The 11,485-nt window shown below is 40.1% G+C and overlaps 1 long non-coding RNA gene across 1 annotated transcript; it reads left to right on the top strand.

Moving 5' to 3' along the window:
- Positions 1-752: 752 nt before the first annotated feature.
- LOC104214200 (uncharacterized) lies at positions 753-9,709 on the top strand. The gene is made up of 3 exons (XR_011403101.1): positions 753-2,043; positions 2,126-2,273; positions 9,449-9,709. It is a non-coding gene; the product is annotated as an uncharacterized lncRNA (long non-coding RNA).
- The last annotated feature ends 1,776 nt before the right edge of the window (positions 9,710-11,485 follow it).

The raw sequence follows: 11,485 nt of genomic DNA, 5'->3' as shown, positions 1-11,485 counted from the left end.
TGTTCTTTTTTTTTCTTCTTAAACTTTGTACCGAGTCAAACTATCACGTCGAAAATTAAACAGAGAGAGTAGTATTTTCTCTTGGTTACAACTTGCTTTTTGTAACTTAGTTAGAGGGTTGGTTTGGCCCCCGCTATTGTAACATGTTCCATCTGATGATATAACATCCACGCTGAAGGTTCCAGATGGGAACACTTGAGTATTTTGCTCTAAGGAGAAAAAAAAAGTGAATAAAGTGATTTGAAATAAGAAGACGAAATAAATTCCGGGATCTTTACACAAATAGATGGTTGGTTTTACTGTTTATTTTTTCTAACCGGTATACATAGATTATATGCTAATTGTATATAGTTATAAATATATTATATATAAATTATACAAATATTTGTTACCCTAAAATCGGATAACAATTGAATTTATACGTGATTTTAAGGATACATAATATAACTTGGTACAAATTAAAAGAATAGATTAATATTGAGATTGACGGTAAAAGAATAAATGTGAACCACACGAATCGAATTGCCTTTGCCCTCGAGTTCGACCACCCTCGAACCAAAGATGTTCCAACTGTAGTATGAACAGAGTAATAGAGTAACAAGATAATAAAAGCTAGAACATGATTGTATATTACTTTATGTTGCGTAAAAATGATGTGTTTTACAAATGACTGGACCCCCTTTATATAGTAGGGGAGTCCTACTCGTTGATACAGTTCTATATGAAGTAAGAAATTCCATGATTAGCTAATTAACCGGCCCTTCCTTGATATGTGCCGAAATTCTCGTTGTGATCTGCACCTGATTGCGGATATTTCATCCTTCTGTTATTCGACATGGAAAAATTTTCCTCGATCTAGTTTGATCTCGATCTTGTCCGGTCCCGAGGTCGAACTTAACGATATAACCTCACCTTGGTTCGATATAATCCGAGGTCGAACCTTAACCTATCATAATCCAGTCTCGATTAATCATATAAGGGGAGAGCATGATTTTGACTGTACACAGATAGTCCCCTCGTTTCTCGGAGAGAAGATAATGAGAAACGATATGAACTTCCAAATCTCGTCTCGATGGGCCATGACGTAAGCGACGAACCCGACTATGACGTAAGTGACAAATGGATATCGAAATGTTCCGTCGGTCCAGTTACCAAGGCAGTAAATGCCTGTTAGTTGATGGTCAGCCACTGTCGGTTCTGAACCGTCACCAGCAAGCTATAAGTACCCTAGCTTTTCTTTATTCAAACTTTACATTGAAAGCTTCTCCTATTCTTTTTTTTTCTTCAAAAATCCCTTTGCTTTGCAACTTTTGCACCAAAATTTCTTGAACTTTTATCAAACTGCATACCATCCTAATTCTCTTTTCTTCTGTTCTTCAATGGAGAAAACGTCTAACACCGTACCGCAAAAGGAGGCCACCATTTCATCATGACCCGCCGGCGGTGGGGTTGCAGCGGAGCCTCACAAATTTGTCCCGGCAGGGTGCCCTACCGTTGCCCAACTTTAAGGTTGAAAAGACCTCCTCGGTACCAGGTCGATGTGAGCCAGTCTTGAGGTATATATGCACAATTACCAATAATCTCCTCACCAAGGTTAAAGAGGATTACAATTGGGTCAATAAGAACGTGGTGGTACCTTCAATCGAGGAATCGATCACTACCCACGTGGAGGGTTTTCTAAGTGGTTACACTTACCCCTTCATATTGGTTCCCTTAAACCCTATCATCATTGCCTTCTGCAAGTGGTATGACGTGACTTTTGGTCAAATCAACCCCTCATTCTAGAGAATAGTGATTCTCCTTCTATTTTTCGTAAGCAAAATCGAGGGATGTCCCTTTACCCTCGATCACCTTATGTGTCTCTACAGTCCCCTACTTTATCGAGGGGGCTGATAAAGCTTGCTCGTTGGTCTAGTAGGGCCATGTTCTTGAGAATAAATGAGTCCTGGGACCAAGGTAGGATGGGCTGGTTTGTTCGAATAAGGACTTTGGACCTGATCTTTGCCGAAGACATGCCATTTCCTAAGAAATGGAACATGAAACGTAAGTAATACTTTGCCTTGAAGGTTCAATCTTGTTGTTTTCCCTCTTATCTCCTATCTTACCGATGTTTTTGTTGTTGCAGCTATGGCTCGGATACTGGTCATAGTTCCTGAGCTCAAGGAATGGGTCGAGGGCCTTGTGTCACAGAGACTATATTCCGAGCATACTTGGATGGAATTATCAAAGGGTCGTTGGGAGGCCAGTAATCATGATAAGCTTCTTTTCCCGAGGTAATAATGTTCAATTTCCTCCTTTCACTATCGAATCTTCATCTATTTTCTCTTGTTGGTCTCCCCAAGGACATTGTTATGAGGCCTCCATCCGGTGATGAGGATGTGCCTCTCGGGTCCCCTGCTCTGAAGAAGGGCGACGATAAGAAAAGAAAAAGGGTCTCAAGTCCCCCGAACTCGGAAAAGAAAAAACTAACGAGGAGGTCTCGCAAGACCAAGGAGATCCCTCTACCTTCAGACTCAGTTTATCGACTAAAATATGAGTCCAAAGAAGAAGAAGAGGAAAATAGATCCAAATTGGTGGCCCGCGTGCAGGCTAGTGTTACGATACAAAAGCCCTCCGAACCGCAGGAGGTCGATGAGGGAGCCTTGGCCGAAGCTCCCGAACCAGAAGGGGTTGAGGCCACTCTTCCCCAAGCTAAGGGGGTAGGGAGAGAGACCAGGCGCGACTCTTCTCGAGAAGCGGAAGACGCTCCGAGGGATGAGTTCGGAGGGATACACATTTCCGGATCCCCTCAAATTTTGAATGCCATGATTCACGAGGCCTGTATGTTAGAAAGTTGTTCTTACGATGGGCCTCAGGGGGTGACTGATATCCACGGCTTCTTGGAGGGATTTGAGTCCACTGCTTCGGAAGATATCACCGGGCTTGGTGACTTACCGATGCCAAAGAAGGTACAATCATCAGGTCATATTGGGTCTTTATCAAGCCAAAAACTGGTGGATCAGTTCCCAGCCCCAAGTGTTAACCCTGACCGTAGGCGGTCGATAACTTTTTCTGCCCCCTGAGGATGCCCGGGTCTTCTCTGCCCCAGTGGGGGTTACTAGCTGCCTTAGATGCTTGATGAATGAGGAAGACCAGGACATGATGAATGCGGTGGGAGCGCCTTGCCTATTTAATGAGGCCCAACATGCTTTGAATCGGGTAACTTCGAGGGTCACTTTATTATTTATTTTAAACTTGAAGTTGTAAATAATTCTAACATATTTCTTCGTGCTTGCAGGCTTCGATGTTGTATCATGAGGCTTTACTCCGAATCCAGGAGGAGCACGAGGCTGAGGTTCAGGAACTCACCGAGAAGAGGGGTGCTTACAAGCTTCTGAATAAGAAGCTTCAGGCCTAGTTAGAATGTCACAACCCAATTTTTCCTCCGTTGGGTTTTGTGATGGCACCTAGTCTTAAGGACTAGATAAGCCTAACAATTTTTCAATATTAACAATAAAGAAAATCTAACAGTTTTGATATAGAAATCTTTATATTTTGCGAATTTCCCAAAAACTAGTAGTACAAGTCATAAGCTCTACATAGTTTACTACAACTTCTATATACAATTGGAGGTAAGTAAAATAGTATGAATACTACCTAAGAAGGTAACTTTGAAGCCTGCGAACGCAACAACAGGGTTATCTTGAGTCTCCTCGACAAGAATCCAACAGCTACTAATGATCAATACCTGGATCTGTACAAAAAATATGCAGAAGTGTAGTATGGGCACACCACAGCGATGCCTAGTAAGTATCAAAACTAACCTCGGTGGAGTAGTGACGAGGAACAGTCAAGACACCTACTGGTCTAATAAACTGAACAAGCATAAGTATAGAACCGTCAAAACATGATATCTATATAAAGACTACGCGATATGGCTAGAAATACAATAATTGCAATAAAGTAGGAAATATCAAAAAATAGCAGAACAGCAATTAAGAACACAGAAAAGTGAACGGAAAATACAACCCAAATCCGAAATCACAAATACAGCAAGGACAAGTCATAACTCAGCAACTACGGTAGTCTCACATTAGATCTTAGCCAACAAACTTCAATCAACTAGTCAAATCCTTCAATTGATAAAACATTTTGAAATATACTTCCTTCAATTAATTTTTTTTTCAAAAATATGTCTCTAAAAATGAATACCTTTTGAATATAATCTTTTTAAATAAATATCCTTCGCATATAAGTCACCCTGTGACACGTCATCTCATAATCATATAATACCTGTCTCGATACCTGAACCCTAACACTTGGCATCTTGTGCCCTCATCATACCTCACAATCATACTGACAACTCACGTGCCCAAATGAGCCATTCTCACATGGAAGGCACATAAACAAGGGTGTGTGTTTATACTCAGCAATATCAAGTAGCCTACTATACGATAAGGGTGCTTAGCCATGTGTATTCTTGTGCAAATGTCCTAGCATAGTTCATACCAGCTAATAAGCATAAGGAAGGAACGAACATCACATAGAATGTTTACACAAGGATAGGATCAATAGAAAACACCCGCTCAGGACACAATGATAATAACAGGGGATCTCCCAGGATACTGTCTCATAGCCCAAATGTAAATGTGCAGGGGGATCTCCCAGAATATCGTTCCGTAGCCCCAAAGTAAATGTGTAGAGGATCTCCCGAGATACTGCCCCGTAGTCACAAAGTAAATATGCAGTGAAACCAACAGAGACAACAATCACAGCACGACAGAAACTCGTTCATCATCACAGCACATACAACAACAACAACGACAATAAGACAAGTACAACAAGTAAATCAACTCAAGAACTGTAAATCACGAAGAAACGATAGAACTAGTTCACAAGGGATAACCATAAAAGAGAATGTTGGCATAAAGGGAACAGTTCAACAAAAGGAAAACTAACATATAGCAATGATCCCACAATACCCAAGTTAATAACAAGGGAATCAACACGAGTCAAGTAGTCCCAAATAAAGTCAAGTCAACAAAGATATAGGTTATCTAAAGGCCTTTTTAAGATTGAACAATTACGAGGATATTTGACAATTAAATTAAGGAAAGATGATATTAGCTTCACTTAAGACTAAACAAGTATAGGAGGAGATGATGATAATTCCCAAATAAGACAAGAAGTTATGAAACGATAACACGACAACATGAGAGGCAAAATTCTTCAATTAAGTCAAATAGGAGTTGATTAGGCAATAAGAGTGAAGCATGAAGCAATTAATTCCAATTAAGTATATAGAGGTGAAATTAGTAAATAGAAAACTTAGTCATGTCAAGAATACATTCATACATAGTGAATATAAAGATCTAAGAATACGAAAAGGCTAATTTTCCACAAATAAGTCCGAGTACGCACTCATCACCTCGCGTACACGAACTACAATCAACATAGCAGACTCAAATCCTAAGGAGAAGTCCCCCACACAAGGTTAGCAAGATATTACCTCAAAGACGACAAACCAAAATTTAAAAATGCACTTCTCGGGCGAAAAGACCTCCGGACAGCTCAAATCTAACCAAATTAACTTCAAAGCACAAATAAAACACTTAAGAAACTATTCTGAAGCATAAAGTCTCAATTCTATCAAAATCCAAAAATCGGTCCAAAAGTCGACCCCTGGGCCCGCACCTTGGAACCCAGTAAAATTTTAAAAAAACTGAATACCCATTCCAATACGAGTTCAACCATACAAGAATTATCAAATTCCGATACCATTTGGTCCCTCAAATCATGATTTTTCTTTTTAGAATTTTTCTTTCAAAACCAACATTTTCTTCAACTCAAAACACAAATTAAACGATGAAAATAAAGATAAAATCATGGAATATGTTATATTCTAGGTGAAGAACACTTACCCAATCGTTTTGCTTGAAAACTCGTCAAAGAACAGCTCAAAACTGAGCTTTATAAGTCAAGATATGATGAAAATGGTATAACCCTCAAATTGGGAATATATTCTGTCTGCCCAGGTCTTTATGCATCGCACACACGGAAGAATAATCGCGTTCACAAAGAAGAAAACTGAAGATGCCAAGAAAATCCCATCGCGAATGCGAGCTAAAGGACGCGAGCTCGGGGAATAAGGAAGAGAAGCTTTCACAAATGCAGGGAGAGTGACGTGAACGCGAAGAAGAGAAAGGAAAACCTTCGCAAACGCGAGAGGTTAAACGCGAACGCAAAGAGAACTCTCTATTTCACTCTCTAACATATTCCCTTGATATTATAGCTTTCATTTATTATCTCCATACTTGTTCTTCATTTATTGTTTGTCACTGGCCATAAAGAGCCTCCATTAATTTTATTATAACTGTTAGTCACATAGCAACTGCCATTATTAGTCCGTAATCGAGCACTGGGATCGACCTCGAGGCCCGGAATCGGCAAGCCTCAGGCCCCGAGTAGCTATCCTATGGGTTTGATTGTAGCTCACTCTGTAACGACCCGACCGTTCGTTTTAAGCTCTAGAGCGTCGTTCAGCAGTTGGAATTCATGAACAGCTTCATTTTAGGTATATTGACTTGTACGTATGGTCAGAATTGAATTTCAAGAAATTCGGAGTCAAATTGGAAAGAAACTTTTCATTGCGGCAACCTTAAGTTGAAGAAAATGGCTAAGATTGGAATTTTGAGTAAACGACCTCGGAATTGGGATCTGAAAGTTCCAGCATGTTCGAATGATGATTTCGTACTTGGGCGTATGTCCGGATTTGGTTTTGGATAACCCGTGAGCATTTCGGCGTATATTGTGGAAGTTAGTATTTTAGAAGAATTTCATAAACTTGGGTTGGAAGGCATTTCAGAGTTATATATGTCCGTTTGGGATTCCGAGTCTGGGAATAGCTCTGTATGGTGATTCTGGAGTTGGGAGCGCAATCGGAAGTGAATTCGGATGTCCGGAGGTCATTTGGCTAAATATAGGAATTTGAAGGTTTTTGAGAAAATTCGACCGGAAGTGAAAATTTTGATATCAGGGTCGGAATGTGATTCTGAAAGTTGGTGCAAGTCCGTAATATCGAATGTGACTTGTGTGCAAAATTTGAAGTCATTCGGACTAGTTTTGGTAAGGTTTGAGACACTTAGTCTCTCTTAAGGAAGCATAAGTTGGAAAAGTCAACCGGATATTGACTTATGTGTTAGAGGGCTCGAAATGCAAATTTTATGGTTCGGATAGCTTCGTTAGGATTTGGGACATAGAAGTGTGTCCGGAATATTTTTGTGATGACCGGGGTAGAATTAAGCTTGAATTGGCAAAGTTAGTATTTTGGTGAATTCGGGTTGATAGGTGAGATTTTGATTCGGGAGTCGGAATGGAATTCCGAGAGTTGCTGTAGCTTTGTTATGTCATTTGTGATGTGTGTACAAAATTTCAGGTTATTCGGACATCGTTTGGTCGGGTTTTTGATCGACAATGTATTTTCAGAAGTTTTGGGAAACTTAGGCTTGAATTCGATGAGTTGAGGGTAATTTGATATTGTTTGTGGTGTTTTGATGATTTGAGTAGATTTTAATGATGTTATGAATTATGTTGGCATTTTTTGTCGGGGTCCCATGAGGCTCTGATAAGTTTTGGAAGAGTTTTTGGAAGATTTTTGCCATTTTGAGCATAAATATAATGATCTAAAGGTTGATTTTTAGTTCTAGAGATCTAAATTTGATTTCGAGACTTACAGAATTTAAATCATGAATTATTGGACTGATCTAGAAATTTTGGTTTAATTTCATCAAGTCGCGATTGGGTTTTTGACGTGAAATGTGAGTTAATTGTTTAACGAGCGAAATGGGTATTGAACTGGGAAAACAAGCTCCTAATTGAGTTTTGATTGAAGGGTTGTGTTCGTATTATTATTTGTGACTCATAGGAACAAGAATCGTCTAATTCCGAGTTCGTATGACGGAGTTAGAGCCATTTTAGCGAAAAATGGTTGTGCTGCAAATTTCTTAAAAGCTGCTGTATTTTCTACAGCAGTGAACAGTAACCGCGTGGGGGGTGAACAGTGAATAGTGAACCGTACCCCGTGAACAGTGACCCGTGAATAGTAACCCGTGAACAGTGCCGGGCAGAATGTTAAGTTCGGGAGATTTTTCCATTTTGACGATTTGGAGCTCGGGTGAGGCGATTTTTCGAGAGATTTTCAAGGAAAACATTGGGGTAAGTGTTCTTAACTCAATTTTGGTTAGATTACTCGAATCTATTACTAGTTTTGGCATTTAATTCGCGAATTTTGTTGGAAATGGGTATAAAACCCTCTTGGATAGAATCACGGATTTAAGGGTCGAAATGATATGGGAATTGGATAAATTTTGTATGGTTAGACTCGTGGCGAGATAAGGAATCCGATGATGTTAATTTTCTGATTTTTCGAGACGTGGACCCGGGGCTCGGGTTTTGCAATTTTCGCGATTTTTGATATTTTTCGAGTCTTTTCGATTGGGTTATATTCCCTTAGCCTATTGTGATGTATTCGTTGTGGTTTTAGCCAGATTCGACGCGCGAAGAGGTCGATTCAAGAGGAAAGGGCATTGCGAACTAGTCTACGGCCGGTTAGAGGTCAGTAATTGATGCAACTGTTGTTCTGAGGGTTTGAAACCCCGGACTTTCACATTGTAACGCTATATTGAGGCGTGACACGCATCCCATGGCAGGTGCGGGGTCGTATATGATTGGGGATTGTGACTTGGTCCATCCCGAGTGATAATTATAGTATATTGGCGACTGATTCGCACATTGTATTGATACTTATGATATGTTGGCGACTGATACGCACATGTATTGATGATATTTGGGCTTAATGCCATGTTTAGGGCCTTGTGCCGATTTGTAGAATCCGTCGGGGATTAATATTACTGCTTAGCATGATTTGCATATCATTTAATTTCAGTCCAAGGTTTTAAATGCTGTTTTGCAAACTTAGCCGTAATTCTAAATGTTGAAAACTCAAATGACATTTTAAATGTATTTCGGGCTGGAAACTTCTATTTTGTAAATGCCCAAGGGGCTTATTATATTATTTTTCTGGACTGATTATAAAGTGACTTGAAACAGTGGTAACAATGACACTGTATGATATACTTGAAACAGTGGTAACAATGGCACTGTATGATGTAAATTGGTCAGGTAACAATGGGCTGACCAGTCAGGTAACAATGACTGACCAAGATATTGCGCTTGGGCTGTAGGAGCCCCTCTGGAGTCTGTACACACCCCCAGTGAGCGCCTTCGACGATAAATAAATATGGATGGCTCGGACTGCACACCGCAGTGGGTACTGGAATGTACCATCATATGCATTGCATTGCATTCATGTATTTGTACTTATACTGTTGTTTAGCTGCTCAGTTCCATATGTTGCTGTATATTGCTTACTTTGTGTATTTTACTGGATTTTCTTATCTTCGGACTGTAGTTACTTTTATTACTCACTCGGTCGGAGTACTCACTTTACTCCCAGCACCTCACGTGCAGCTGGAGGTATTGATCACCCGGTAGCGGGATATTAGCTCATTGAAGGTATTACCATTGTAGCTGAGCAAGGTGACCGCCAGCGTTCGCGGAACCGGACAGTGTCTTTAGAATTTCAGAATTTAATTTTGTTATTATTGGCCCTGTAACTGTGTTCAGGATTTCTTTAGATGCTCGTGACTTGTGACACCCCGGTCGGGTTATGTTGGGCTGTAAACACTGCTTATTATTGTCGTTAAGTTGTCTTTATTTATTCATTTATGTTTAATAATTGTTAAAGATACGATTTGGGTTAGTTGGCTGGCCTTGTCTTCACGAGAGGCGCCATCACGACCGGGTTAGAAAATTGGGTCGTGACACCCTCATTAACTTTATTTCGTTTCTAAATCTCATATAATTAGCATCAGCTGCTTAATAAACTAGTATAAAAATAGATCATGCATTTATAGAGTTCCATCAACAAATTTAATTATTATTACCATTTTCACGGCAAACAATCACTCCCCCACTCAGGGACTGCCGTCCGAAAACAAACTCGAAAAGATCGAGTTATTAAATATTGGGGATGCAAGACCTATTAGGAAACCCCCAAATTTTAAAGGCCACGGCCAAACCCACTCAGGGATTGTTATCTTAGGCAAGCCTGGATAACTCGGGAAAGCAAGCCCACTGGGCTACACCCGAAATTAAAAGACCACGGCCATATTAACACTCTTAGGAGACATCCGAGAACTGTAACAAAAAATAGTCCTTTGAAATTCTCATAACCGGTACTAAAGGCTACCCTCAACAAACTATATTTTGAATTAATTACTTTGGGAGAAAGTTCCCGGTGACACCGAACCCAAGATGCCTAAAAAAACCTAAGTTATTTTATGCTAAGGCATTTCTACTTTTGTGAATACAAGTAATAAAGAAAAGGAAAAATTTGAGATCAGAAAGGGAAAGAAAGCCTTACACATATAATAATCTTTTTACAAAGGCCAGAATGGCCTAATATAAAAATTTACAATGGCCAAAATGGCCTCAAAAAGATGACAAAGAAAGCAAAAAAACATAAAAACATATAAAGGCCTAAGTAGTCTGGTCTTCATCGGAGGCAGCATCTCCGTCCTCGAGATCTTCCCCGTCTTCAGACTCGATTAAGCTCTTGGAGTCTTTCTCGAAAAGGCTAGCTTCTGGGCCCTCGCTTCTTCCGATTTGGCATTCTTGATTTTGGCCAGTATATCAAAGTCCTGAGCATGAACTCCCTCGAGGGCTTCCCTTTGATCTTGATACCTTGCATGTTCTATCATGCTATTGGCCTGCGCCTGGATGGCGTTGAATTAGGCCACTTTAGCAACGACTTTGGTATTGGCCACGGCCACCTCAAGTTCATTGTCCATGTTTGCCTTATAAAAAAAACCGAGTCTAGTTGGGATTGAAGCTCCTTGATTATCTTGACCTTCACCGAGGCTTTCTCTTTTGCAGCCCGGAGCTGGGACTCGATTGATTCCAGTTCTTCTTGGATGGCCTCTTTTTCCGAGGCCAAGATGTCCATATTTTTCTTGAACTCCTCAGCCCTGGCCTGTATCGTATTTACCTGTGCCTGAAGCTTCCGAATCTATTAAAGCATCTGACAAACCTGCAATATCTGATCATTAGTCACTATGTCAAGTTCGTCTTCACTATCGTGAAACACTCGAAATACCTGCTCGACCATCTCAGTATGCTTCCTCCGAGCTGCTTTTATGTAATGACCTGGCCAGTCATTTTGAGAAATCAAGCTCCGTTGGGTGGTTTAAGGTCTGGAACAGGTTCATAATGTGAGTATAAACTTGCGTTCATTGTTGAATTCAGTTAACAGATAATTTAGAGTCAAATTTGAAGAAGGAATCTAGTTTTGGAAGTTTAAGCAGTGAGAATTTGACTGGAATTTGACTTTTGAGTAAACGGTACCGGATGGGTTTTGAGTGATCCCAATAGCTTCACATGATGATTT

Source organism: Nicotiana sylvestris, chromosome 10, assembly GCF_000393655.2.
Source record: "Nicotiana sylvestris chromosome 10, ASM39365v2, whole genome shotgun sequence".
NCBI lineage: Eukaryota > Viridiplantae > Streptophyta > Magnoliopsida > Solanales > Solanaceae > Nicotiana > Nicotiana sylvestris.
The sequence above is the reverse complement of the archived record's forward strand: the minus strand, read 5'-3'. Positions and strand labels throughout refer to the sequence as shown.